Here is a 24,966-nt window from a genome sequence, read left to right as displayed (position 1 = left end):
ATGCAGACTAACGATAGATAGTAACCCCAAAATGTAAACTGCATGTGTGTAATGTAGCAAATATAATAGATAAAATGAACGAAAAGAGAACATTTCTGTAAGGACTTGATATTACAAATATAGAAGTGAAAATACATGCGTCCGCATGGCTCATATTGTATTGTTTAGGTTACGCACAATACTAATGGATGTCTTCAGCAAATATTTTAAGAAGAATGATCATGTCTGTGTGGTGACCTGAGGCTAAGTGTTGATGTCCTGTAGTGTGGTTAGGATAGACGCGTATGCAAATCCTCAGTGATATTGAGGCCTCCTGGACTTGGAGTCGAGCTGAAGGATGTAACGAGTTTCTAATTTTCGCAGCTTCGACTCCCTGTCCCCACCCCTCCTGCTGGCAATGAAATGCCTAGCTACCGGGTAGGTATTATCATGGTTAGCTATGGCCCTGAGATGTTGCACAGCAAGCTTAGTACTGCCCACGTATATTAATCCGCATGGGCAGATAAGAATATACACAGCGAATTCGGTCTTACATGTCAATAGTTTGCTAATCTGATGGTCTTTGTGACTAAATGCGTCTTTGTATACTTTGGTGTTGATGCCATGAATACATGATTTGCATGTCTTGCATCTATAAAAACCCCTGTTAGTCTGCAGCCAGGAAGTTTTTTCTATGACATCTGGGCTGGTGTTAACTAGACGGTCTTTCATGGACGGAGCTCTGCTGTATGTCAGAGATGATGTGCGGGGAAGGGTAGGACCAATAACAGGGTCATTTAAGACTATAGACCAGTTACGATTGATGATTCTATAAATGTCAGCATGTTGTTTATTGTAGCTGGTGATGAACCTGAAAGGGTCTGGTTGGTTTTTTTTCACTGGGTTAGCCATGGTTCCCTCATTGTCACTGTCCTTTAGTTCCTCCTGACTGTATCTACTGAGAAGAGTCTGTCTGTCTAATGTCATAGACTTAGTGATGGCAGTGGCATTTGTTTTTTCAGAGTATCCTCTCTCTAGAAATCTGTATTTACTGTCACATTGTGCTTGCTTAAGATCACTGATGTTGCTGCATACTCTCCTCAGCCTCAGCATCTCCCCATAGGGGATGCTGGATATTAGATGGGCCGGGTGTGCACTAGTAGCGTGGAGAATCGTATTCCCGCAGTACTTTTGCGATACAGTATGGTTTCTATGATACCATTGTGAATGAACACCTCCGTGTCTAGGAATGGGACTGATTGCTGACTCATACAAGCAGTAAATTGCAGGTTAAGCGCATTATTATTAATCTCCTGTATAAAAGCCTCAGCTTGTTCCCTTGTCCCCCTCCACACAACAAACAGGTTGTCGATGTATCGCAACCATTTCACAATGCTTTCATCCCATATTCTCTTGTACTTGACTTTGAGGACCAGTTCTTCCCAGTTGCCCATATGGAGACAAGCATAACTTGGCAAAAAACGGGCCCCCATTGCCACACCCTGTAGTTGGCGATATAGTAGGTTGTTGTACATTAAGAAATTATTAGTTAAACAGTCTTCCAGCATTTGGACAATTGTCTCGTTGTGTTCCTTGTCTGATTCAGGTCTTTGTGAGAGGTAATGCCTAACTGCCTTCAAGCCATCCTCATGTTTAATACTTGTATAGAGTGCTGAGACGTCTAGCGTTAGCTTTCAAAGCCCGTCTTCCCAGGTTATTTGTTGTACTTTCCAAAGGAAATCTCCTGTGTCTTGTACATAGGATTCAAGTGCCTTGACATAGGGTTGCAAGAAGTAGTCAATATACATTGATGTCTTTTCTAGCATTCCCCCTCTGGCTGATATTATAGGTCTGCCAGGAGGTGTGTCCTTGTTTTGTGAACTTTGGGGATGAAATAGATTGTAGGCATGATAGGATTTTCATTCTTAGATACTTGAATTAATTTTCCGGGATGATTTTTCTGGCACGCCATTTAGACAGTTTAGAGTGGTATTCTTTATGTGCCTGCTTCATGGTGGTTGCCGTGGTCCGCTCGTAGCACTGTCATTCAATTGTGAATATGCCTCCTTATCATAATTGGATTGAGTGAGCAGCACGATGTTTCCTCCCTTGTCACTCACCCTGATCACCAGATCTTTCTTTTGACTTACTTTTGTAATGAGGGCCTCATATTGTTAAGATTGTTTATTATATTTGCGTTTTTGATTTTGTATCTTTTTTTGCAACTGTTTTAGTTGATGCGTTACATTTTCGTGGAATACATCCACTGTATCTCGAGGCATTATATGATTGAATGTTGACACAGGCTTAAATGGAGTAATGTTTGGAAATTGAATTGTATTGTGTTGTCCCATTGTTGTTGTACTGCCATTTATGTGCGTCACCGCGTATCCGGCACCATCAGTTTCCCAAAGTTCAAAAAGTTCGCTATTATCTGATGATCCCAATGGTATTGTCTCTATCTGACTAAGTACTGTACCCAGCGATTTCTTCTTGCTGTTTAGCATGAAATATTTGCGGAGCTTCAACTTGCAGATAGATTTGTAAATGTCAAGTCTGGTGGTAGCGTAATCAAAGTTGATTGGTGGTGCATATGAGAGGCCCAGTTTTAGAATATTTTCATCTTCTTGGGTTAGGGTAGTGTCTGTTAGATTAATGATAGTTTGATTGGTACTTGCATTCATTGCTGATTGTTGGGTACCCACTTGCCTTTGCCTTTTTTGCTCTGAAATTGCAGTCCTCGTCCTGAGCCTCTGCCTCCTCTTGTAGTTGCTGAATTTACATTGTAATCTCTTTGTATCCTGGGCCGGAGCGTCTGAATGCGTTTGTTTGTTTGGTTAATTTGTCTGATGCTTCTTGGTTTCTCATTTCCGACTCAGAGTCGCTTCCACTAAAGGAGCTCAAGTCAGATGCTGAGGTTTCAGCGGGGTCCTTGCTTTGATAGGCCGTCCTTTAATTTGTAGGAGTTTTTTGGGAAGTGACACGAAGGGCATCACACCTTTTGGCAAAGGTAAAAATCTTGCCAAGATCTTAGTCATTGCGGTCTCTTTGAAAATTGTAGGTTTTTCGTTCCATGATCTTGGCCTCTTCTTTCTTTAGCCTTGTCCTAATTTCACTGGCCAATTTAGTTTTTTCATCAGTCTGATCAATCTTCTCCAGTTCCTCATAAATGTCGGCAATTTCCTTCAAGAGCTGCACTCGATCGATGTCTGCGTATTTAATGAGGATAAGTACCAGTCTCCGTGATGCCTCTAAGTTGCTTTCTGCCCATTCCTTCCTTAGCTCTGGATTCGGGTTTTCATAACTTGGTGCTGTCAATTTTCTTAGCCCCCTCGGAATTCGGTTGACCTCAATATAGCTCTGGAGGGACTTGGACTCCCACCATTTGCTTTGTTCACTCCGTAATTTTTTTTCTAAAAGCTTGTATTTGTCTTTCAATGTACTTTTCTGAGGTTTGCTGGGTGTTGTAGTAGGATTCCGGATGTTGGTAGGAATTGGGAGGCTGTCCGAGAACATGGTCATGGCGGCAGCCCTGCTTTCTTTCACATTGTCGGCGGACATGTTATTGTGCAGCTAGAAATGATTTATGTTACAGGACGTAAATGGTTGGGATTTCTAGTGTCCAAAACCCACCAACTCGTCCATGCACAGTCATTCTCCTCCCCCGAATACCTTTGCTTTTCCGGTGCCTTCCGCTGGTAGGGAGATCCCTCCGTCAGTCTTGTTTCTTCCGACTCGAGTCGCGTCGGTCTCCTTTCCTCGCTCGGCATTCCTTTTCTCGGCACAGGTGGGTCAGATGCTGTTTTCCTCGCGGAAACTCTAAATATCCAAGCATAGCTCAGAGAAAGTTTCATTTTCGGCGTCGACCTACAGATGGAGAGGGTCTCGTATGGTGGCCGCGTGAAACTCAGCGGCCAAAGTATATCAAAGAATCCACAGTGTCGGTGAAGGCAATCCTGTCCTCACCGCGGCAACGTAGAAACGGACCAAAGATTCGTGCAGAGTATTCTGTATTTGTTGCAAACTGCCGCCATAACTTTTCACCTCCTCAGAGGCTTGTTCACATGACAATGTGGTACAGGTACGTAGCAGTTTTTAAAGTGACAGTGCCAGATATATATATATATATTCACTGAAAAAACCATAGGTTATAGACCATATATAGTTAGGAATTAGCATTTAAAAAACCTTATTTTACTCACACAAAACCATTGAAATTCCATATATAGTTAGTTGTACTAACTATATATCGCGCACCCGCAATCCACTGCTGATCATGTCACATATTACATCATTCATGACATGGTCAGTGACATCACTGATGACATCACTGATGACATCTCAAATGACATCACTGATGACATCACTGATGACATCTCACATGACATCACTGATGACATCACTGATGACTACATCCAGTGACTGTATAATTCTGTAAAGTTAAAATATGTCTTACATATTGAAGAATGAGTGGATGTATAAGTGTCTTGATGAAGGATTTAGTAGGGGCATGACTGACTGTATCAGTGACTGATTAAATGTGTCTCACTGAGTGCATGGGTTAGTGACTAAACTGTCTTAATTTGTGCATCATTATGTCTGTTGTTCTGTAAACTGCTGCATGTGTTGATCAGTAGCTATATGATTAACTATATGGGTTATTGATTGGTTGCCCAAGCATTTGTATGGGAGACTGAGTGTGTGTGTGGGTGGCTGGGAGGTGTATGACTCTCTGCATAGATGTGTGAGCAGTTGATTGACTAGATGTATGGGTTCAAAAGTGCATGTGGAAACAGCTGTATGGGCAGTTGACTGTGTGCATGAGTGTATTGGTGAGTGAATGGATATCTCAGTGCTACATGTTAAAGTAAGTACATATGTAAAATACAGTACATGTGAGAGTTGACATATATAAATAACTGTGCATAAGAGCCAGTGAATGTGTGAGTGGCTGTATGGATCATTGTGAACTTGTATCCAGGATTGTATAAGTGAGTAAATATGTTTTAGTATATGTTTGAATAAGTAAGGTGTGTATAACTGTATAGTTGAGGAAATGGAGGTGTGATTGATTCTTTGCATGACTGACTAAGTGTCTGAGTAACTCCATGGATGAGTGACAGTCTATGAGTGTCTGTTTACACTGGGTGTATTTAAGGTTATATTAGAGTCTGAAGAGGTTCATCGTATTATCACATGAATGATGTCATCAGTGATGTGATCAGTAATGTCAAATGAGATGTCATCAGTGATGTCATCAGTGATGTCATTTGAGATGTCATCAGTGATGTCATTTGAGATGTCATCAGTGATGTCATTTGAGATGTCATCAGTGATGTCATCAGTGATGTCATTTGAGATGTCATCAGTGATGTCATCAGTGATGTCACTGACCATGTCATGAATGATGTAATATGTGACATGATCAGCAGTGGATTGCGGGTGCGCGATATATAGTTAGTACAACTAACTATATATGGAATTTCAATGGTTTTGTGTGAGTAAAATAAGGTTTTTTAAATGCTAATTCCTAACTATATATGGTCTATAACCTATGGTTTTTTCAGTGAATTTTCAAGGTTTTGTAAATGCTAATTCCTAACTATATATGGTCTATAACCTATGGTTTTTTCAGTGAATTTCATTGGTTTTTTAAAAGCTAATATCTGTAGCTGTAAAATGTATTCTTCTTTAAATCCAAAAATATATTTTATATGTTTATTAATCATTTTTTTTTAATACTTTTTTTTTGTTCGCTCCCGGTTCGCGAACCGGGAAGCTTCCCGTTAGCTCATCTTGATGCCGCGACCCAGTCCGCGAACCGGTAAACGTTCCGTTAGCGCAACTGCCGCGTTAGAAAACAACATCGTGACGCGTCGCGTCCGCATGACGTTTCGCGTTGTCGCGTGATACGTCATATGACGTGCTACGTTAGCGTACCCGGAAGCGAACCGGTACGCGAAGCGAGGCGCGAAGCACAGCTTCCCGGAAGCGAACCGGGACGCGGCGCAAAGCGCGTAACGTAAACACAGCAGGTCATGTGACTTGGTAATAACACTTTTCATTGGTTCATTTCACTTTTGGTTTCCTAATGATGTAAGACTAGGTCATGTGATCTAAAATTAACACTTTTCATTGGTTTAGAACTATTGTTTTTCCCAAATGATGAAAACCCCTCCTTCTTTCCTCACTCTGACTTTCATCTTTGTGAGAGAAAGACCCTTTGTTACCAGTGAGCAATGGCTTCTTTAGTAGCTTCAGCTGGTGCTTCCCCACCACCTCCACCACATCCAAGGAAGAGAGGACCACCTGCTGAAGTTATAATTCAGCAAGAAGAGGAAGAAGAGGAAGAGGAGGAAGAGCAGGAAGAGAGGCATTTTTTGCCTGAGGAGCCCAGGAGGTCTCACCTGAAAGAAAATTTTATTTGGCAATTTTTTAAATTTCCCAAAGGCCAGAAAAAAGTAAATGCAAGGTACGTAACTTGCCTTATATGTCAAGATAGACTGTCCAGAGGGACCGAGAAGAAATACAGTTACGGAAACTACACAATGCATCGCCATATGAGTAGGTGGCATCCTAACAACTACAGTGCTGCACAGTTACGTAACGAACAAGATAATCCCCCTATTATGGCCAGAAGATCTGTTGTACCGGAAGTGACGGGACCAGAGGGGAGGGAGATGGTGCCAAATATACAAATGAGATTCGGGGAAGTAAAACAAGTCTGCGTACTTTGCAATGGGTTCATTTGCTACAGAGAAAGTAGCATCACTCTGATCAACAGAGCTATCGAGAATCATGTTTGTCCGAAACGCCCCAGACAATAAATTCTTTTTTTTTTGTTGCTCCTGTTGAGCCCTTTACAATGAATCGTTTTCGTTTCCCCCCCCCAAAAAAACCAAAAAAAATATAAAACCGTTCAGAAAAATTCAAAAAAAGTAAAAAAAGTTCAGAAAAATAATAAAAAAAATATAAAACAACAAAAACAATAAAAAAAAAAGTTATTTTCAGAACTACCTCCCCGTTATAAAAAAATTGGTAGAATATTTGGAACTCTGCCAACCTCTATTTCTCTTGGTTCGCTTCCCGGTTCGCTCGCCGGTACAAAAGAACAGTAAGTATAAGGGAAGGAAACAGACAGTTATGTTAAAAGAAAGACAGCTATAGGGGAGTAAAGTAGAGATACTGTTACCCGCAATCCACTGCTGATGATGTCACATATTACATCATTCATCCCTAAGCTTCTTATCTTGTTGGAGATGAACCGCCATATGTATCATCAAACTATTTTGCATTTCCTAAATAGGGAATTTTAAGGAATAAATAGCGATTCTTTACCATTCCTAATTTGCGATGAGCAAATTGCTAATTGCAAATCACCCATTCATTTCCATGGGCCAGGAGGCCCATAGCAATGAAGGTGCAATTTGCTATTAGCAATTAGCTCAGCGCAAATTAGGAATTTTTCCAAGGGTGTAGGGGTGTCTCAAGAACACCCTGCTGCACCCCTGAAAAAGAAATTTGGGGGCATATGGCGCACATAAATTTTAAAAACATTCCTTTACCTCAAAAACGATTTTCAAGTCATAATTTGAAAACACTGCCCACGGGGAAATTACTTAAAATGTCCTTAAGACACATGAAAGTGTTTTTTTAAAGCCTTTGCAACTTTTTTGGGTCACTTTTAACATGGCTATGTAACTCAAACAGTCAAAATCTAAATTTACCATGCACAGGTGGGAGCATATTTACAAGGAATTTGCTCCACGGGGAAAGGTCTTTTAATTTAATATGGGAAAAATACCATCAGAGACACTGAAATGCCTTATAAAGAAGCATACACCATTATGTCCTTGTCATAAATTTTAAAACCATTCCTTTTCCCCAAAAACGATTTTCAAGTCATATTTTGAAAACACTCCACATGGGGAAATGACTTAAAATGTCCTTAAGACACATGAAAGCGTTTTTTGATTGCCTTTGCAGCATGTTTGGGTCACTTTTAACATGGCTATGTAACGCAAACATTCAAAATCTAAATTTGCCATGCACAGGTGGGAGCATATTTACAAGCAATTTGCTCCACAGTGAAAGGTCTTACATTAAAATGGAAAAAATAACATCAGAGACACTCAATTGCCTTATAAAGAAGCATACACCATTATGTCCTTGTCATAAATTTTAAAACCATTCCTTTTCCTCAAAAACGATTTTCAAGTCATAATTTGAAAACACTCCACAGCTCCTATGCACAAAAAAACCCTGTCAGTACTAATACTTCACATTTTCTCCAATTACAATTTCTCAAAGAAACAAAATCTATTTGTAAAACACTTGAGACAAAGCAACATTTGAAAAACACAACTTTCTTCATAATTTTCTCCTTAAAGCACACTATTCTCTATCTAAATTAAAGAAATCTTTTCTCACCTTAGCAAATACTTTATGAGTTTCAAAACAGTCTCAGAAACACACCAATTTGTCTTCAGCAGAGCAAAAGGTATGCACTCCAGAGTCTGCAGCTATCAAAAGCACAGAAATGCTGTAATTCTTCACACATATCTCTCATGTCACCCAATCAAAACTCTTCCCTCACTTTTTTCAAATCAAAACCCTTCCCCCCTCTGCCCTCTCTGCCTTTTTTCCATAGCAACCACCTCTTGGAAGACCTCTGGTGTTTGCAAGTTCACACAACAATGTTTCAATTGAACTCTGAACTCTCAGTGCACCTGCATATCCAGTGCATTCTTTCATTTAATGATTTTTTCTTGACCACTCAAAATACATCTTTCAAAGAACTCATCCATGCACCCTAACTTTCTGTTTTCAGCAATCAAAATCCACCAATCACTGTTACTGCTTCATTAACACAGAAACTCCACAGTTTTTTTCATTTTAAACTCTTATTTTTTCAACTGCCATTTCATTGCCACACTTCATCTGACTGCAGTAGAACTTTATCTCACCATGTTTTCTGTCTGGATTGTTGGACATAGTTACATCTATTGGGCTCAGAGGTATGCTGAGAACAGAAATTTACCTAACCTCAATTTACAAGATGTGGAAATTAAGTGGTTTGGCCACAGAGGATTAAAATGTCACCAATTGATACCATTTGTGAAAACCTTTATGCATTTGCCAAAACCTGACCTGTTAATTGTGCACTGTGGAGGTAATGATTTGGGCACTTTGACTGGGGTAGGTCTGGAAATGCTTTTAAAGGACACCTTTGAGCAATTGATGGCACTTTTTCCTCAAACTGCCTTGGTATATTCAAATATATGCCAAAGACAGAAATGGAGGTGGTCAAACCAATTTTGTCCACAAATTGAGAAGTCGAGGAAGCATGTAAACAAATCTGTTTCAGCTTACATGAGAGACCATGGAATGGGCTCCATGTACAACAATAACTTGCGTTACTACATGCAAGATATCTACAGAGGAGATGGAGTTCACTTCTCAGATGAGGGCAACAGAATTTTCATTCTGAATTTAAGACTGTGCATTGGTACCTACTTATAAGTACCTAAATGTACCATAAACCCAAAAGCTCTTCTCAGAGCTACCCTACATCTGATCACTCACAATTATTATTTTTCTCTAACTTTTTTCACTAATTTTCAACAAAGTACGCTCCCCAGAACGCTTCCCGGTTCGCGAACCGGGCGCTGCCCACGCAAAAAAAACAAAATTATTATTTTTTTTTTTACCCCTGCGGGGCCCTTTTAAAGCCTCCACATCAAACCTAGGGGGTCAGGGAGGATCTACTATGCCCCCTTATGGTCATTTCCCCCTTTGTTTTGGCCTCCTCTTGTCTCTCGATCCTACCGAGAGACAAGATGGCGGCCGCTCCGGACTGTTTAGAATGTTGACAGACACCGGAGAGCCAATCAGCTTCGCTTCGCGAAGTTCCGTTACGCGTCAAGTACGCGAACCGGAGCGCTGCCCGGAGCGCGCTTACAGATATATATCTTTTTTTGAACGTTAATTTCTCAAAATCCACTGGAGCACATATATTGAGACCTAGCAAAGGCACATCGGGCTAACAGTCCCTACAATTTTGCCAAGTTTCGTGCAAATCCATTCAGCCGTTCGGGCTAAAAGTGAGGCCAACCGCCCTATGGAAATTAACATTGGAAAAACACGTTTTGGGACCCCCCTTTTTTCTCGGTCCCCCCTTCACAAACCCCCCCAAATTTTCAGGGGCTGCTCAGAAACAAAATGTTCCATTTTCCTGAAAATTTCAGCCAATTCCGTCCACAAACGCCAAAGTTATTAGACATAGAATTTTCAAAAATCCCATAGGGAACAAAATCCTAACTATATATACCTACTGGCGACCGCCAGTAGGTAATAAACACACACATATACATGATATATATATATATGTATATATATATATATATATATATATATATATATATATATATATATATATATATATATATATATATATATATATGTATATACACACATATACATATATATATACACATATACATATATATATATGTATATATATATATTTATATATATATACATATATATATCTGCCACACCTCGCAGAAAACACCGCTGCAGCGCGGAAATCACGAGCATTGACCAACTAAGATGTCAGCATTATTTTATTTCCCTTTCACAAGTCAAGACACTTTTCGGCCATCCCAGTGGCCTTAATCACATAGATATACATATACACATATATATACATATACACATATATATATACATATACACATATATATACATGCTCCCTAGAGGAGCGAAACGCGTCTTGGATGGACACCGGTCCTTTGATTTTGATTTAATAAACTATACTTACTCTGCAATCCATACTTCTTCTTGACTTCATTCGCTACAAAAAACGGAGCTGGTTTGGAGGTCTACACCTGGTTGGTTTTCGCCGAGGAGTGGCGAAACAGGAACATTGCTTACATATATATATATATATATACACACACATATATATATGTGTATGTATATATATATATATATATATATATATATATATATATATATATATATATATATATATATATATATATATATATCTCCTTCCCAGTGCTTGCAAACAGCCGCCGCTCTCCAAACCAGCTGGCGTGTCGTCGAATCTGACCTTGCAAGCCCTGATTTGGTCTGGATAGCAAGAACAATTAATGGATATTTGCAATTGGTTAAACGGAAGAACGGAAGATATCAAATTTACCTGTAATTTCTCAAGAGACCGATCACATTCCTTGATGTACAAGTTTACGCATCAGAAGGGACACTTGCTACAACGTTGTTCAGAAAGGAGACTGATCGAAATAAGGCATTGCATTACACAAGTAACCACACTAGAAATTTATGTCAAAATCTTCCCTTCGGGCAATTTTTGAGGAACCGCAGAAATTGCACTTTTAAGGATGAGTACTTTCAACATGCAAAAGATTTGGTTGACCGTCTAGTGGATCGAGGTTACCCCAAATAACTACTGAAACATGCCCTTTGTCGTGCTTGGTGAGTACCAAGGGAGACTCTACTGGAAAAGAAAATCAAACCAGCTATGCAAAGAATGGTCTGTGTGACCATTTTCTGCCCAAATGCAAATCAGCTTAAAAAACATCATCAACCAAAACTGGCATCTGGTAAAAAACCTGGACGAGGGGCTACAGCAGTCACCCCTTTTTGCTTTTAAAAAAGAAAAAAAGCATTGCCAATTATGAGGTACGAGCAGCATTGCCAAAACAGGAAGGAGCTACATTACGGAGTATGATGGGGCTTCAACCAGTTAAGGGCCACCACAATTGCGGAACTTGTGTCTGCTGTGAACAGACTATTGAAGGGGAGGTGTTCACGCACGAATGCATTTTTTGGAAACATAATACGTTTTCAAATTGCAAATCCAAGAACATGATTTATGGGATCCTGTGCCCATGTCCAAAATTGTTCATAGGAAAAACCACCCAGGAGGTACGTCAACGCATTACCCAACACAATTCAAGATTGAGAAGGACGGTGATGAATGCCACTTTAGTGAACCATTGGCAGATCAAAGAACATGCAGAGAAAGACTTAAGATGGACAGTGCTGTCCAAGAGGAGGAGACATGGAGGACAGGTTAAGCCAACGTGAGGCTCTACTCATCATGAAATTTAACACAGCTACGCATGGACTCAATGAAGTGTCGAAAATTTTCCGTACATGAAACATTGATTCCAGCAAGAGTAGACCATGCTAAGGATGACAGCTGCCTGATGGATGCTCCCCCAAATGGCGGAGACAAATGGAGTATATCATTCTAGAGCACATCAGTTCAAGCTATTAAGAAGCTGCCACCATTCTGTGATATACAGGACACAAGAGGGTTAGGGTGCTCTCAAGTCTTGCCATCCAAAGGGGTCTTGCCCTCGCAAATGGGTATTTCAAGGTCTGACATCAATAAAGTTTTTATTGGAAGCAATGCGCAATTAACCAACTTTATCAGCCACTATGCGATAAGCAGATATTATTGCCCCTTTGAGTTATCTTGTACTCCACCTCCGTATGACATTTCCAACCTTCATTTCAACCATTGTATTCATAAAGGGATTAATCTCAACGATTTGTAAACTGTGCTGGTAACTATGGTTTCCGGCACCCGATCACGTGACGTCCAGCCGTGGGCCATGATTTGGCGGTTGCATCAAAACTACCATTCCCAGCAGCCCTGGGTACCCCCGCGCTGCTTCCGGGAACGAACGCCACACGTCAGAGCTGATGGCAGTGTAGGCAGGCTTTGAACAATTCTGGAATAGATCCAGGTAAGAGTGATTCCTCATTCCTCTTTGCAGAGAAATAATTATTCTTGAGGTGAAAGCCCTATCTTGGGTGCCCCCTTGCTTTGCCTCCTAGGTCTAGTCAATGGTTGCATTTATGAGCCGACTAATTGCCCTGACGAAAGAACTGACTTTGTTTACGTGCGTCAGACGCCACTCCGAGACGCCTGCGTGGGTAAGACTTCCCCCGGCATACCCTTGCAGCCGGACCAACTTCACATGACTCTTAGGCTAACTGAAGGTGTTGTTTTGTATTGTTTCTCTTTAGATTTGCACAACTAACCCCTATAACAGAATCTGCCAAGTGGCTGCACCAAAAGCAAAGTAGGCGGCAGATTCCGGTGAAGGCTGTTTTTTATTTAAGTCTAGTTAGAAGTTGTATATTCACGAAGGTTTATCAATTTTTTTCATTTTCAGAACACTTTTGGTCCTGATGAGAACCGGACAAAGGGTCTGGTTCGAAACGCGTCGACCCTGTCAAAAAAGAATTCGTGGAGATTGATTAATTTTCTATTTGAATCATTTATGATGTTGATGTATGGAAGACTGTGTAATTAGAATTATTCCTACGAGTTATCTGGACTTAGTATTTGACACGGGATTTATTGTGTGTGTTAACCAGTTGAAGTGAAACTGGTTTTGTTGTGTGAATGCCGAAAGTGAGAATGTGATGTATTTGTGGAAGAATGTTCAGATCAGTGAGAGGTTAAGATAGATTGAGGGTGTTACATTTAAGTTGAGTGTGGTGTGTGTAGAATTTTGTCGTTTCCGCTGGATTTGTCTCCTTTGTACACATGTATATAAAGTGTTTTTCAATCCAGCACATTTACATTTACAATTATGGTCCAAATGAGTTTGACAATAAAAAACAAATAGTAATGGATTAATCTCCTAAATGCATCTATATGTTTTATTCATATAGGTAAGGTAAAAAGGAATTTTGGCTATTGTTTCTTAGTACTGGCAATTGTTTTGTTGTTTATATGGTTTGGAGATCGGCAGCTGTTTGCAAGCACTGGGAAGGATTTGTTTGCTGCCGCCCCCCTTTAGGCGAGAAATCATTCGGAATTCAACTAAGAAACTGGTCGAGGAATCACGGCAGTCTGGTTGAGTCGGAGGACCAGCGGAAGCACTATGACGTTGTTGATAAAGCTTTGAAGGGAAGCGGGAAAGCCAGCATTACGAAAGCAAATATCCTCCCGCAAAGGCGGAGGGGACGTGGGCGGCTCTCGATACAAGCAATTGCACAGATTGATAATTATGTCGGCGTCAGAGATGAAGGACAGAGAAGAGACAGCTTTAGCTGTCTTTGACGATACTAAACAGGTTGCAAAGAAAGGCACTAAAGGGGCGGGAGGCACAGTTAATAATGACAAAGTATCGGATGCAGTGGCGAGATTGAAGCTCTTGGAAAAGCTGAAGCGTAGAGAATTATCCAAGTGATAGGAAGCTAAGTCACTTCATAGATATTTGGAAGTCAAAAGAATCCCATGGGGCCTGCAAATATTATTAGCCTCCACATATGAAGACCCTAACCCCAACATTTTGTGTGAATGGGCGGACAATAACCAAGAATCATCACACGATCATTGCGATACTAATAAAATACGCAGACATTGATCGCATTAAAATGATTGAGGAAATCAGTCAAATCTCTGAAATGCTAAAGAAAGAGGCAGATCAGGAATTAATAACGAAATTAAAGAAAGATATGGCAGAGCGGTTACGTAAATTGGAAGTATCAATAAAAGAACGAAAAGCAGAGAAATTCATGCGTGATAAAGGCGATTACGAGAGAGGACAAATATATACTTTCGCCAAGAAGTTTGAGAATGTCTGCAGGTTAAAAATGAATCCAGAGTTGCAGAATGCGAATGAGGTGCAATCTGGTTTGAGTAGTCTTCAAAGCTCAGAGGTTGAAACGTCGGCAGATGAAGGGGCTATTGGTAGTAAGGGCAAGAAAATTCCTTCAGTAATAGAGGAATTCGTTTTTTTACAAGAAGAACGGAGATTCAATCTCCGTCCAAAAACTGTGACAAATATGCAGGTCCTGGAAGAGGCAAAGGAAGCAGAGGCGGAAGGGGCAAAGCAATGGCAGTGGAGAAGGAAAGAACAAGAAGAAGTGAACAATGCAATGGAGAGCACAAATCAAATGGACATAATAAACCTGACATCCATTAAGCTATCTGAAAAAGAACAAAAAATCTTGCAACTAGGACTTTCGTAATGTCCGCCCTTGGAATTTGATTATGTATCCACAAGAGTTTATACATTTAAGTACACACAAATGCTAAAATTGAATAAACATTTTGCACTGAATCCAACCAGGTACAAAGTGCCTAACGTGCTAAGAAATGTCCGAGTACAAGAAGATTTGAGCAATTTACAAGTACATGACATGGATTTAATGGCTGATCTTGAGCAGATGGCTACAGTTGACCCCAATGATAAAACTGCACCAGGAGATGAACTGAACATGATTGAAAATATTGCAATAGAGCAGGGCATCAACATCAATGAAAGTATGAGTACGAACTTTAGACCACGCTCAAAATTTGTTCCAATGGCTATGAAAGATTCAATAGACTTGTTTAATGAACTGGTTGTAAATTATTTTAAAAACTTGGAGAAATATACCGGTGCAAAATACAAAAAGTGGTCACAACAGCAGAAAGAGTGTATGAATATCATTAAGAAGTTATCTATAAATGATTATTGTGTGGTACAAAATGCAGACAAGGATGGCAATATAGTCCTTTGGGGGAGACAAAAATATCTAGAAGAAGCTTACAAGCAGTTGAATAACAGAGTTAATTATGTCAGAGTGTCCCATGAAGAATTGCTGTAATTGAAAATTAAGAATCCCATTACACCTGCCTTTTATTTAATCCCGAAAGTGCATAAAGATATAAATAACCCGCCTGGAAGGCCAATTATTTTAGCAATCGGGAGTGCACTTGAGAATACGTCAAAGCGTATTGATTCCTTTTTTAATGCAATGGTGAAATCCCTACTTTCATGAATCCAAGATACCAGGGATTTCCTAAAGGGCATTTATGACCTGCCATGGGAACAAGACATGTTGTTAATGACAATTGATGTGACAACATTATATACGAGCATTAGGCAAAAGGATGGCCTAAATGCTGTAAAATATTTTTTAGGAACAAGACTAATATTCTTATGGTCAGATACTCAAATGATAACATCTATAGTAGACACATGCTTAAAGAACATTTTTCCTCTTTAATGGGGAGCTGTTCCATCAGTTGTGTGGTACTGCAATAGGCACCTGCTTCGCCCCCAGCTATGCGAATCAGCATATGGGCTAGTGAGAGGAGCAGGTCATCCGGAAGCAGTACCAAGATGAATGGCATACTAACATTCTCCACTGGAGTCGCTATATAGACAACTTATTTGTTGTCTGGAGAGGGACCGAGGGATCAGCTAGACAATTCATACAAAAACTTCAAGTACATAATTTGAATTTGAAGTTTACCACAACTATAAGTAACAGCGAAGTAAATTTCCTGGATTTGACAGTGTATGTAAAAAACTTCCACCTTACACACTAAAATATTTAGAAAATCTACAGCAGGAAACACACTGCTCCATGCTTCAAGGTTCCATCTCCATAATTTAATTAGAAGCATCCTGTATGGGGAATGTTTGAGAACTATGCTCAATTGCAGTGAACCTGAAGTTATGGAGGCAGAGTTAAAAACATTAGCTTCCCGCTTCAGAACAAGAGGTTATGAAAAGGAATGTATTCAGACAGCCATACATAAGATATGGGGCAAATATAGGGAAGCAGTTTTGTTTAAAAAATCAGAAATGGTAAAACCCAAAAAGAAGCAGGACAGCTCAAACGACTGTAGAATGAGAACAACGTACAAAAGGCAACACGGTCAAGTGAGGAACATCTTAACAAAACCATGGCATTTAATTCGCAATGACCCAGAGTTAAGTAAACTTGTGCCAGCCAGACCCTTGATAACATTCAGAAGAGCGAAGTCATTCAAACAAATGTTGGTAAGAAATATGGAACAAAAAAAGAAAACAACACATCCTACGACATTGCCCCTAATGTCAGAGGGGGCGATAGAGAAAAGTGCCTAAGGAAACTAGAATCTAGGTACATTGTGGAATTAAATAGCAAAGTACCGGCAGGTCTTAATATGGAAGAGGACCTTTATACGCACCTGTAATGTGTTCCAACTGTAGTGGCCATGTAAGCAATATCTGTAAATAGAATCAAGAATCCTTCGGAACATCTCTGTTTCAAAATGTAAAGAACAAAAAAAAAGGTTTTCTCTTTTTTTTGTTTTGTTTGATATTGTAATATTTGGGTGCTTCTCAGGTAGAGTTTTCACTTTTCTAGTGTGTAAAACGAGGGTCGAATTAACAGAATGGTAAAATAAGCCCTGTGGGGCTAAATTGAGGGTTTTGTAGTTCACGGTCAATTCTGCCCACTGGGGCTTAATTATTTGGGCTGTTGAATGTATGAATTTAGAAATGCCATTCATATTTTAGATGACATTGAATTTCCAATTTACATGAATTCATAAGTTTGTACAAAGGTAATATCTACCTTGTATAGATTTTTTTGCCCAAATTGGTGGTAACATCGACTGTCGACGGAGTTTTACCAAAAAACTACAAGTCTGTTTTCTAATGCACTGAATGTGTAGTTTTCACACGTAATTGATCACATGCACAGTTTAAAATGGTGGATGTCTGGCAAAACGCTGTTGGTGAACAGAAACGCGTCCGACATTGCCGAGTAATTAAAAATCTGGAAAGAATTATCGCGCGACGTGGCGTCGTCATTTCCTAATGGTGTAAGGAGTGCACTTGTAATATATAGATATATATATATATCCAAACCACACTCCCTTACTGATTGAAGAAAGTAGAGCACACACGGGTTTCCAGGTAAGGTACCCTTTATTGTGAACCATCGGCATGATGTGTTTCGTTTCTTCAAACTTCCTCAGATGCCGCAAAATTTGCAAATTGGTTCTCCAGCTCACCTTTTAAAGCGAAATGCCCCTCTACGATTGGCTGAGGCATCACTGACACAATGACACAGGGAATGGCCTGATCTCTGAACTCTGAAATCTAAGTTCAATGTAAGTACTGACCCCAGTGGGCGGTGTCTGCTCCTTCCCGCAGTGAGTGCCTTGATCTTTCTGTGGGCGGTGAGCAGCTCTCCTGGTCCTTCAGCCCACTGCCGGAAATCCCGATTTCAGCCTGTAAGCACTGCTTAAGTAAGCGGTAACTTTCAATGAAGTCGCACGCCATTAAATAATGGCCAGGCAAAATTTCAGGAATGCGGTGTTTTCAGAGTTTCCTACCGGCGGTCACCAGTAGGTAGTTATAGTTAGGAGCTAGTTTCCATTGGAATAGAGTTTTTGTGACTTGCTTTGAACTTTTGCGTTGTTTGAATAATCTTCACTACATTTTCCCAAAATACTGTCTTCGTGATTCAAGTTGTGCATTTAAAGTTTTGGGGTATGATCTGTAAAGCGGGGGCCCGAGAAAAGAGGGTAAAAATAATTGTGTTTCCCATGTTAATTTCCATAGAGATGTTAGACAAGACTACAGCCCGTACTGCTGAATCACATTTGTCAGAAAGCAAGCTCTTTGTCCAGAATGAGCCCTTTTTAGGTCTCACCTAGGCAGCACTTCCGCTGTCTCTTTGAGACAAGCTGTATTCAGGAGATGGGCAACAAGTGGAGTGAGGCCCAATGGGCCAGGTTCTGACTGGGCCGTATATGAACGTGTACAGGGGGGAAGGCCAGGACCTGTTTTGTTTTATCGTCTTTGAATTAATGCTAGATCAAACAATTTATTTTCATTTGATCTGGTACTTTATTTATACCTTTTATTCCACTTTTTTAAAAATCTTTGTTTTTTATTCTCAAAACAGAAAGAGACGATAACGTCCTTATAAAGAAAAGTACTTATGTACATGTGGTTCACAAAACATTAGACAGCGATATTGTGTTTCAAATACACAATATAAACAAACATGAGTGAGAAAAATCATAAACAAAACATCCTATTATCTTGATGATCTTGTGTTACTTTTAGCATCAAGGTCTGAGTATTATTTCATATCTAAATATTATTTCATAGACATTTCAAAGATGTTAGATGCATCAACGTTTCAATTAAGAAAGAGGGAACACAGGGAAAACATTGGTGTCACATACATGGGACTTTTCCGGACAGCAGTGTGTTTTCTGTCAGCTCAGATGTCTCTATCTGTGCGGGAGAAGAGACCACATTTTAGGGTTATTTATTTCTATTATTTCTTTTTTTTTAAAAAGACCTTTATTGTTGGAAATATACAGTACACAGCGTTCTGCTGACAACCCATCCGGGCCAGCCGCACATCTTCAAATTAGCAGTACTTGCATGGAAAGAAAGAAATAACACAGCCATATGGCCGACAACCCGAAGGCCCGGCGGCGTTGAAATGTGTGATTCTGTAATTCGTAATCCTGCGTGCATTCAGAAAGAAAAGGATATCGTGCGAGAGATAACGACTGTAAGTCTGCAAGTCTTCATTTTCTTTTTTTTTAATGCTTACAATCGAACTTGAAGAAGAACTCAGTGTATTGGCAGTGCACATCAGTGACCGTACGTTAGCCATGGCTCGCCAAAATACTTGCGAGGCACATAAAGGGTAGTAAGATATCTCGCTCCCTAGAAGGGCACGAGATTGCATGAAGGAGAGATGTTGTTGCTCAGTGCCGCAAGTGTGGCAGCAATTGGAGGGTAGATAGCACGGTCAGCTTGTTGGCGTTGCCAGGCACCCATTGTCGAAGCTGAGTAGTCAAGCTTTAGCCCTGACAGGTGGCCTCCCAGACCCCAAGGCGTGGTGCGTATGATAGGCAGCATGGAAGATTGTGGTCTAGGGGTTTGGGGGTCTAAAAGGTCAAAAAACTGTTGTAACGGCAACTAGGGATTATTTATTTCTATTATATGCATGTGCAAATGGTTCAGTACTAAACTGTACCATGCAAATAAAAAGCCTACCTTTTCTTCAGCCGGAGTTGTTTAACTTCTGACTATTTTTTGTTTCATTTACCGACTCTGTTTAAAGGGTGACAGGCGATTAATTCAGTGAAGACTTCAGCTTTCGCTAATGAATATACTTAAAAGCTTGCAGCATACCTGGAAGCTGTGTTCACCATTATAGAGCAGGGAACTTTTCTTCGTGTTAATTTACTCACAGGAACATTTGTGAGCTGTGAAGAAACAACGCTTGGTTTACTAAAGTTTTTGTTATGTTATTTAGCAGTTGCTGACTGTGTTTTCAAATCCTTTGAGACAAAGGCATACCTTTAAACGCTTCGTGTGTGGGCTCTCGTCCTTGTGATGTACAATTCAGTTAATGTGGCACGTCTTTCTGAAAAACAGAGTTTAGTTCGTTTTCAGGCTTGGTCCATAATATTGGATTGTGTTTATTTGAAAAGCGGAGCTCGGGGGCAAGCGCATTACCTTAAATTCTTCTGTTCGCTCTCATCATGCTTTTCGAAGTGAGGCGATGGCATTTCCAGTTGGAAACATCCCAGCAATGGCTTCTAGCTTTCAATCATGGGTGTTGTGGTTTTTCATTAGCATATTCATCCATTTGAGCTAGCAAGCTTAGGTGCAGCAGAGCAGTGCATCCTGGGCATTATAGTGCTTATATTTTTGTCAATTCTGTCATATTGTTTAAACCCACTGTGGCGCTATTAAATTTCAAAATCAGCAGCCAGATTCATCATTGTCCCGTTTTGCGAGTCCTTAATAGCGATTATTAAGGAATCGCTATTAAGGACTTGCAAAACGGTATTCATGTAGGAATTGCAAAAAATATTGCAATTCCTACATGTTCCTTATTTGCGATTAGCAAATTGCTAATCGCAAATAAGGAATAACTCCCCATGCATTCCTATGGGCCTACAGGCCCATAGGAATGCATGGGGAGTTATTTCTTATTTGCGATTAGCAATTTGCTAATCGCAAATAAGGATGCGATTTCAAGGGTGCAGGGGTGTCCAAAGGACACCCTGTAGCACCCCTGAAATGCGAATTTGCACTGATGTTGTGCACACACATGTCCAAAGGACATGTGTGTGTGTAACATGCAACTTAGAAAAATGCATTTAAATGCATTTTTCTAAGTTTTCGCTATTTACCACGAGGTTTGATTTCGTGGTAAATAGCGGTCCTAAATTACGAATTCGCAATTTTTAAATGTTTCATGAATAGCATTTAAGGAATCTCTAATAGAGATTCCTTAAATGCTAATCCTCGCAAATGTGCGAATTCTTTATTAGCGATTTTTGCATTTGGGATGATGAATCCCAAATGCAAAATTTGAACTCGCAAAGGGCCAGATTCTCAGAATCTGGCCCTTTTGCGAGCGCATTTCGCTTGATGAATCTGGCTGCAAATATGCTTCTTTGCTCAGAAGCAGGTTTTCAATGTCTGTCAGTGTATTGAAGATTAAAAGCTTGCCAATACTGTCCATTTGAATTGTGATTCATTGTGGCATTTTTCCACAAAGTGTTCAACCATGGGTGCAGTCATAACTTTTTTCCTAATTCTGGAGTGGTGTTGGGTGATTCTTGTGTTGACCTGTTAGTTGGTGTTCCCTATGTACATTATTTTACAGGGGCAGATTATTGCGTAAACTAAATTCTTTGTCTTGCAGTTTGTAAACTCAGTATATTTCCATCTTATCTAGATGACGCAGTTACCACATCTTTGATGCCCTTCAATAGGGTTTTAATTCCATTGAGTCATTAAATCACTTTTAGGTTTAGGCAAAGCGGTGTCAGCTCTAATTATTTGTTGGGCAATGCTTGGATTTCTTTTCCATGCAAAGACTGGTTTGGGAAACGGGCATTCTAAGTTCTCCAATATGTGCCAGTTCTTCAAGATGGTTTGTTTAAATCTGTTTGTGTCCGGCCCGTACGTTGATGCACACACTAGTCTTCGCAAGTCTTTTTTCTTTTACTTGGAGCAGACATTCTCTGGGCGTGAATTGGACTCATTTGGTTGAGTGCTTAAGCAGTTTTTTAGCGTAATCTCTCTTTTGCATTTCTTCACAGAAGCGTGCAGCATACTCTTCGAATTCTGAGGTCAAGGAACAGTTCCTCCTAATTCCGAGTAGGGATACTGTCTATTAATGATACTTCGTTCTTTATATTAGCCTGAATTTAAATAATAGTTTTACACACGTATAAAACTTTTTTTTTCAAATTGTGTAAGCTGTTTACCTTCGATTCCAATTACTGTAACATCGAATATATTTGAGCCTAGCTGTTCTATCAGTTCAGCTTTGTATTTATTACTCAACTGAAAATATTTTATTCCTAAAGCCTCATTTAAGGCAGGAGTTAATCTGTCTGTCTTTGTCTTTCACCACTTGGCGTATCACCAAACACTGCTGCCTCAAAAGTGTTTCATGTACTCCAATAATAATTTTGGGGTCAAATCTTCACCGTGATCTCTCTTATCAGCGAATCCAAACAGTTTTCTGTAGGAAATACAGAAACATGGCGTGTGCTGTGCGCCTCTCTAGTTTACCGCACATTGCTGTCTGCTCAGCAATACCTGAAGGAAAAAAAAGGACTTAAAAAACCTGTTCACAAATGAAATGCTTGGATGTATACACGTGCATTTCCAAGCCGAATATCTTGCTAAAAGGAATGGCCATTGTTCGAGCATGCGCTGCATAGGAAAGAGACCTCTTGAGATGGATGCAGCTTTCCAGGCAAAAACGTGCACGTGTTGCATTGCTTTCAATGCAGCGTGTCCACGTTATTGGCGATTTCCTTGCGCCATTTGTTCGCTCCCGCAAGGGAAACGCTGCCTGCTTTCGGTCACACCCCCCCTTTGTACGAGCCTGCGCGCAATGCTTGTTTTTGTGTGCATTGGCCGAGCGCGCACACAACTCCCGCTTCTCCCCTCCCCACATCGCGCGCGGCCAATGCTTGTTTTACTTTGTTTAACGTCGTCTGCTCCCTACCCATTTCATTGTGTCGCGGAACGAGCTCGCCAACTGCTATGGGCCACGCTTTCCGTACACCTGACACAGTGCTTACAGCATATTAAGCTACTCCTTCGTACTTAGCCACTAAATAAGTGAGAAGAAAAGCTTCATCAGAGACGGCTGCTGGGATTGTGTTTACTTTGAACTTCAGACGTGAGGTTAGACGAGACCCCATTCTTGGAATACAAGCTGCGTGCTGGGGAGACATGCTGACAGAAGACGTGCCGCCATGGAACATATGTACGCTCACTAATGGCATTATTTGTTACCGCTGTTTCAATGGCTTTATAAAGCAGAGTAAATGCCATACTTAGTTTCTTTCCATTTCCATGAAACCGAATATTCTCTGTAATAGGGCTGAGTGAGAGGGGTTGGAAGGGGTGGCAAGTCAGAACCCACAACAGGAGAATTCTCTTCTTCACTGCAGATTTGTACCACCGTATGGCCAGGTGTACTGCAATACAATTCTGCTCTCTAGCAGCCACCGCCAACACCCCTAAATGGGTTCTAATAAATAATTGCACAAGGTCACTGGAGTTAATATACACCTGGAAGACAGTAGACATCATCCTCAGCGTACAGTTACTGCACCCCAAAAAGTCAACATTACTGCAACACACAGGGCTTTAAGTGGGATGAACCAATCGGGGGTCTCTCAAGGAGGCATGTCCGATGCAGTTAAGGGTGTGGCTTAAAATGCGTAGGCTAAAAACCTGTGCTTAGCATAGTGTGTCGCCTAACAGGACTTTTGCTGATTCTGTGATTGGCTCTAGCTATATATGTAATCAGTGCTTGTTTGTTTTTTAAGTGATCGTAGGGAAATATCTGCGCGCACATGCTGGAAAGAATTGAATGTACCCATACCGCTCCCTTGCTGTCCCTTGAGGTACTGTACCAGGTATCACCACAAGAACTCAGCTGTGTAGGGGAACTATTTAACCTCTTAATGTGCGCAAGGCAGTCATTTCGCACACCTGAATTTGATTCAGGAGCACACGCTGCATTTTGAAACGGGCTCCCAGGGTTGAGAATGCATGGGTGAATTACCAGACGTATACGTTTTAGAGGGAAAATGATGCCACAGTCTGAAGGAGAGAATATGAGATCAGTTTGTGGAAAAGCTGAAATCAATACATTCGAAAATAGGGTGAAATAAATGCTTTCAAATTACTGAAAAGCAGACAGTGTGGGAAGGTTTATTGAAAAGATTTTAACTTGCGCAGTGGCACTGCTGACATCAATGCACAAGGCCACAAGCATGATTTTTTTAAAAGCCCTTTTGTCAAAATTGAGTGTGAACAGATTAGGGAATTCAGTTTTAACAAGTGCTTGCTTCGTTTTGTGAAGCAAGTAAAAGAAAGCCGCTGACGCTTCCATTCGAAAATAATAGCTCTAGTTAGCAAATTTGCTCACCAAGTTAAACACTTGCTGCTGACATCTGCTGTCTCCAACTTAGGCGGTCGTAATAGCTCTTGTTTACTGTGTTTAGTAATGCTATAAGTACGGTTTGAAGCACTTTAGAAGATCAGAATGCAGAAAGTGACGCTGGACAAGGTTTTGACAAAGATGCCAGATGAGCGGCAAACGCTGAATTTTGGTTAATGGGACTAGTTGTCGAGCACATGAAGAGGGTGGCAGTTGGGAATAGGAACAAGCATTGGCATAGCCAATATGTCTTGCTTTTGGGACGCTCTAAGTATTTAGTTATGCAGCACAATATCCTTGGTGCAACAACATCAACTGTTGCGTGGCTAAACAATTATAAGCTCCCAAAGGCGAGACCTATTGACTATGCCAATGCTTGTTTTTTTTGTAGTACAAAACAGCCTAGGTTTGCTTCTGAGTGCTAAACAATGTAAAAAAAACATAAAAACAACAACAATCACAGGCGTGAAAAAATTCCATTGTTGTATCTCTCCTATGAGCAGTAATGGAATATTCAAAGTCCACAAAGAGATAATTGGTCATTCATTCCAGAATCAGATACAGTTGTGTAAGTGGCAGGAGGCCACTCTGGTATCAAGAGGCAAAGAAAACTATCATTAATATGTGGAATCAGGTGTAAAACACAAGTATCCAGTTTGCGCTATATATTAGCTCATAAGTCTATTATCAAACAGAGTGTACTGAACC

The 24,966-nt window shown here is 40.4% G+C and overlaps 1 protein-coding gene and 1 long non-coding RNA gene across 2 annotated transcripts in view; both read right to left on the bottom strand.

Moving 5' to 3' along the window:
* Positions 1–24,966, bottom strand: part of LOC144752868 (alpha-1,3-galactosyltransferase 2-like) — a 146,621-nt gene that overhangs the window by 68,168 nt on the left and 53,487 nt on the right. The window lies entirely within an intron of this gene.
* LOC144756257 (uncharacterized) lies at positions 19,820–20,202 on the bottom strand. The gene is made up of 3 exons (XR_013595108.1): positions 20,130–20,202; positions 19,962–20,035; positions 19,820–19,880 (listed from the first exon to the last, which is right to left on the bottom strand). It is a non-coding gene; the product is annotated as an uncharacterized LOC144756257 (long non-coding RNA).

The sequence above is a fragment of the Lissotriton helveticus genome, chromosome 5_1 (assembly GCF_964261635.1).
Source record: "Lissotriton helveticus chromosome 5_1, aLisHel1.1, whole genome shotgun sequence".
Taxonomy (NCBI): Eukaryota; Metazoa; Chordata; class Amphibia; order Caudata; family Salamandridae; genus Lissotriton; species Lissotriton helveticus.
Note: the sequence above shows the minus strand (reverse complement) of the source record. Positions and strands in the feature narration are given on the sequence as shown.